The sequence below is a fragment of the Peromyscus californicus genome, unplaced genomic scaffold, assembly GCF_007827085.1.
Source record: "Peromyscus californicus insignis strain IS unplaced genomic scaffold, ASM782708v3 Scaffold_15__1_contigs__length_86483966, whole genome shotgun sequence".
In the NCBI taxonomy this organism is placed as follows: Eukaryota; Metazoa; Chordata; class Mammalia; order Rodentia; family Cricetidae; genus Peromyscus; species Peromyscus californicus.
This window is the reverse complement of record NW_026294447.1, coordinates 53,368,778-53,374,777: the sequence shown is the minus strand read 5'-3', so window position 1 is coordinate 53,374,777 and position 6,000 is coordinate 53,368,778.

Below are 6,000 nucleotides of genomic sequence, written 5' to 3'. Positions count from 1 at the left end.
AGAGATGATCCAAGAATGTTCCAGACAGATCAGACCAACCGCCTTGATTGCATCAGCCCGCTCAGAATCTCAGGCGGGGGCTTCTTACTTCGGGGCAATGCTCCCCAAAGCACAGCTGGAATATTGGTGTTTTGCTGGGGGCCCTACCTGTGGGTGTCTGTGCTTGCTCTCGCTCTTGCTCACCCACGTCCTGGAGGAATGACCTGGAGGAGAGAAGATGCTAGAATGGCGCCATTGAGCCGAGAGGACTTGGTGCCCTTGAGATCTGAGGCCCCTTTGTCCCTCCAAGGAAGGAAGAGCTTTCCAAGGACATCCGTGGTCTGGAACCCTTCTCCGTGACAGGGTCTTAGGACAGGTTGAACAACAGACCCTTTGGCTCTTGACTTGAGAACACTGAATAAGGTGTAGTTTGAGCCATGAGGAAAGCACTTTCTTCAAACATGGAAGCATCGGGATGCTCCCAAGGTGTCAGCTGGTACTTCATGACCCTAAAGAGCCACAGAGATGGGGCCTCCCCTCCCCTCCACGCTTCATGGAAACCCCCCAAGGTTTCCCCACTGCCCTCAAGCTGGAATCTGACTCCTTATGGATCTCAACCCTTTCCCTCAGTTTACACACACACACACACACACACACACACACACACACACACACACACACACACACACACGACTTCCTCGGCTTTTTGGAGTAAGACCCTTGTTTAAGTGTTCACTTATGCAACCCTATACCCCATGATCCAGCCTGCTGGGCTTCAAGCTCTGGGGCAGACCCCTCCCTGAGTGGAGATTGGATTAGATGACTCACTTCTAACAAGTGGGATATAATAGGATGGTGGGATGTCATCTCACAAATTAATTTTTTTAATGGCTGAGATTAATTTTTTTAATACTTCTACTTATGGTAAATACTGAAATTATAAGATAATACAAGTTTATTGTTTTAAGCTATATTAGAAATATTAGAAAACTGGGGCTGGAGAGATAGCCCAGCAGTTAAGAGCACTGGCTGCTCTTTCAGGGAACCCAGGTTCAATTCCCAGCACCCACATGGCAGATCACAGCTGTCTGTAACTCCAGTTCCAGGGAATCTAACTTCCTATTCTAACCTCCTCAGGTACCAAACACATATGTGCTATACAGACATACATGCAGACAAGACATCCACACACATAAAATTAAATTAAAGTAATATACCAAAGAAAACTGTGGTTCAATACCACTTATGAACTGTAATGCCAAAATCCTAAATGTTAGTGAATTGGATTAAAAAACATGCAAAAAAGAAAACAAACCACGATTAAATGAGGTGCGTGCCAGACGTGCAAGGCAGAATCAATATTAGAAAACATTTACGGAAAACTCAAGTTATTGGCAGCTTAAGGAAGACAAGCCGCAAGGCCGTCTCAGTGAAGTAGCTCCACAGTTTCAGCTACCTGCAGTCAGATGTGGTTCAAAATAGCAAATAGAAAGTTCTAGAAAGAAAACAATTCATACATTTTAAATTGCATCTGCTTAGCTAGGGTCTCACTCTATAGTTTAGGCTGGCCCTCATCTTGCTGCGGGCCGCAGGAATATACCATAAGAACTCAGCTGGTTATGGCAAAGTCACTACCTGGAGGAATCAGGGGATTCCTCCAGAGGAAGCCAAATCCCAAGGAGTTTTTGGTGTTACTTGGCTTGTTATATATCAGCTGTCTTCTGTTATGAAAATCATGTGTGCCTTCATAGTTTTCCCAATTGACTTTTCCCTAAGAACGGCTAACAATGTGGACTGATCACTCTCTAGACATACACATTCCAGGCATTTGGAGAACAGCCTCAGGAAAGGCTTTCTCTGGAATCAGATATCTCCCCTAGCCACTTTCAAGGACTAAAGGAGACACCACCCAGGTGGTTGCCCAACTTCCGAGGACTAACAGTGATAACCACCCACAGGCAAGTCTCCTGACTTAAGGTAAATTCCACAAGGAGACACCGCCCAGGTGGTCGCCCAATTTCCGAGGACTAACAGTGATAACAGCCCACATACAAGTCTCCTGACTTAAGGTAAATTCAACAAGGAGACACCGCCTAGGTCAGGTGGACGTTAAGTAATAGCTTTACACAATTTAGTTCGGACCCTCCTTTTATATACCGGGACTTCCAGGGCAGAGGGTCAGAGAAGAGAAAAGAGAATGGAAGAACTAGACGGGTAAGAACTTGAGAGGAACAAACTGAAATGGGGAAGAACTAGATTGAAGGTTAGAAGAGAGTACTAGAGGAACGAGATGGAAGATGAGGATGAGCCAGATGGGGAACAACACGATGAGGAAGAATGAGATGAGGAGAGAGAAAGAGATGGGAGAGAAGATGATATGGGAAGGAACAAGATGGATGAGAACCTAGAAGGGGCAGAACAAGATGAAGGAATTAAGATAGAACCCAGAGGGGACCACGGACAAGTGTAGAGAGAAATCAGGCTAAAAATGACCTAAATATGAAACCAGAATATAAGCTTGTAACTGACACAGAATAATAAAGTATATGGACTAAGGAGTTTTGTGTACATAGATTCATTTCTTCTCATCAAAGATTAATTACCAGCTGGTTGTAGATTCTTCCCGGACCCTGGGAGGGGACTACCAAGGGGCTGGACCCCCTTAGTCCCCGATATCATCTCATAATCCTGCCTCAGTCTCCCAATTGCTGGCATTACAGAGATGAGTCACCAGGCCTGAAGAACATGATGGACTCTCACCTGGCCCCATTTTGCCCCACTTAGAAAGTGCAGCATCCTCTCCCCTAGCAAATCTGCACAGTGCCTATGCCTCTCCCATCACTTATCAGCTGCTGTGATGGAGGGTGTCAGACCACAGTGTGGCAATGCTTTCAGTCACGCCACCCTTGTGGTACCTAATCATGGCCCCAAAGCACGACTGTAGTGATCCAGAGTGCCTTCAGGTATACCATCCATGAACTAGGACACCTCCAATCAGATGGCCTGTGATTCAGGATACCTCCAGGCAGAGATGACTTGTGATCCAGAATCCCACCAGGCAGGTGTCCTGCTGTCAAACTGTTAGAATGCAAGAGCAGCTGTGCTGCCTCACATTGCTTCTGTCACTTAGCTCACCTTAATCATCAGAGGCACTGTATCATCTCACGAGAGTGAGTGATGGGGAAGATATTTTGAGGGGAGGAGGAGAGAGGGAGGGAGGAGGAGAAAGGAGAGCATCCATGTAACTTTTACTGCAGTACTTATTAAGAATGCTATTTCCTGCTAGTTACTGCAAACCTCTTACTGATGTGTTTGTAAATTAAACTTCCTCATGGGGGTGGGTGCAGAGGGAAAAGCAACATTTATGTGGTTTGGTACAATTCAGTTTCATACATCCACCACGGTCTCAAAATGTCTCCTCCATGGATTAGAGGGGACCACTGTCTTTGTAGGGAAGACATGGGATTAAATTCAAGCCTCAAGTCCTTAGTAACTATGAAAGTATTCCTTCGGTGATAAAGGGTGCCTGTCAGTCCCACCCCACATGCCCCACTCCATGGTGAAATTTTAAATACGTTAGAAAGGTTCTCCATGGAATCAAGAAGGCAAACATGCTTCCTGCTGTGGCTTCTGTGGACCATGTAGCTGGAGGTCCTAATCAATGCAGAAAGCTAAGGAGCAAGGAGAGAAGAAAATTAGGGGCTACATTCTGCATATGTGATATCCTCGGAAAGTGGAAAACAAAAGAATCATGGGCTCATTTACTAGAAATCACAAGGTAGTTCGGCAATTCAGTATGATGTTTGAATCAAATTGGTTCCCTTTCAAGTTCATGTGTCGAGCCCCCAACTTCCAAATGAGCATGTTCAGAGACAAGAGTTTAAAGGAGGCTATGACAGTTCAATGAGGCTATAGAGTCAGAGCCTTAACCCTTAAGCATAGGAATCATTGTAGGTAGAAGAAAGACACTGGGCTCTCTGCCTCTTTCTGTGTGGGCAACAGAGGGAAGTCCATAGGAGGATACAGCAAGAAGCAGCCGCTTGCGATGCAAGGGAGGAGGCCTTACCAGAAACCAGCTCGTAGGCAACTCCAACTTCGACTTCTGGCCTCCAGAAACATGAAAGAATAATGCCTGTTGTGTAAGCCACCCAACCTGTGGCTGTACTTGCAAATGCCACCAGAGTCTCTATACACCAACAATGGAGAACAAGAAGCCACCGGCAGCAGTGGCCAGGGTTGAGAAGCCTCAAAGTGGAGTAAATACTAGAGCTCAAGACTGACCAAGGAGAACACACTGGAAGGCGTTTGAAATCCCAAGCACATGCCAAACACACATCTGTGTGGACAGCAAGATGAAGCAGTTCACAGATGCCAGCTCCTTCCAAACTGATTGGTGGATCCAAGCCATGTCCATCAAACTCCTAGATGTTTTCTTTTTCTTTTTATCTCTAGGAGGAAATTCAACAGCTGCTTATAACGTGGGCACCAAATACTCAATGCTGTAAATATCCTCCTGAAAAAGCAGCAATAATAGGTTAAAGCTCCCTGGCCAGTGTCGAGACTATGAGATCACCATCGGGTGATGGAGATGAAGTGGAAGACAGTCAAAGACAGACACAGCCCAAAGGAACAGAAAACATATCCAGGGACGTAGGAAGACACTGTGCAGACCTCACCTGCCACAAGCTGAGTAGCACCTTGATGCGAAGGCTGAACGAACCAATGGAGGGAGTTAGAGCAACTGATGACGTAATGGGATAAAAGAACTCGATCTCTACCTCACACCAGAGAAACTGAGTCCCAGTCCCAGAAGTAAGTCGCTATGTCACCCCAGGAAAACAAATTTGACAAAACACTTGAAGGTAAAACTTTGACAGTTTCTTTTGCTCCGTTGGTTGATTGGTTGGTTAATTGAGTGCGGAGTCCTACCCTGGCATCCAGGCTGGCCTTGGATTCGTGATCTTCCTGCCTTAGTGTCCAAGTGGTGGTTCATAGCTTGTACCACTAGGTCCAGCCAAATTCTCCACAGCCAGCTCTTGATCGTATGCCATAAGCATCCACTATTTTGTCAAAACACATTTCCGTTTCCAGCGTAGTCTTCAGATGAGGCTGTTAGCACCCCAGGAGTGCTGCACATGCTTCCAAGCTCATGACGGACCTTATAGGAATGACTTACCGCACAGACTAGCTCAATGCACACAGCCTTGCCTTCCGCTGCAGCCTGTCCTCAGCATCCTGTCTCCAGGGTTGCAGCATCAGCCCCAAGTCTGGGATTATAGTCACAGCCCTTGATATGCTGCCAAGTTGTCTTCCCCCAAAGTCTCATCAATTCTTCCCTTCTTAACTGGCCCTGGGCTACAACGTAACATTACCAGGAGTTTATCTGCCATTCAAACAGTTCCTTTTCGTAAGTAAAGTGGATCTGTTAAGGATTGCATCTGGCTGTGAGTTTATATTTGGTTTCATCCAAACTATATTTCTTCTCTTCTGAAATGCTTTTTGGCTTCAAAGCTGAGAAAGCAATCACTCCTTCACAGGACTCTGACAAATGTTTGCTCCTAATTTTTGCTGGGGCTATAAGGGTGATTTAATTTTTTTTTAATGTATAGCTTTTCGTGTGTGTGTGTGTGTGTGTGTGTGTGTGTGTGTGTGTGTGTGTGTGTGTGTGTGTAATCATGTGTGAGGATGGGGGTGAGTGCCCATGAGTGCATGTGTAGAGGACATTGGTTGTCCTGCTCAATTGTTCTCTGCTCTATGCCCTAGAGAAAGGGCATAAACTCTTTCACTTAACCTGGAGCTTGCTACCTTTCTTCTCGGCCAGCTGTCCAGCAAGCCCCAGAATTTTCCTGTCTCCACCCACCTCCATTATTGGGATTACAGACACATGCAGCCATACCTGACTTTTTTACAAGATGAGTGTGCTGAGGATCTGAACTCAAGTCTCTATGTCTGCACAGCAAGCATTCTTACCCACTGAACCATTTCCCCAAACCCCAAGGCTAATATTTTTAACCTCTTTTT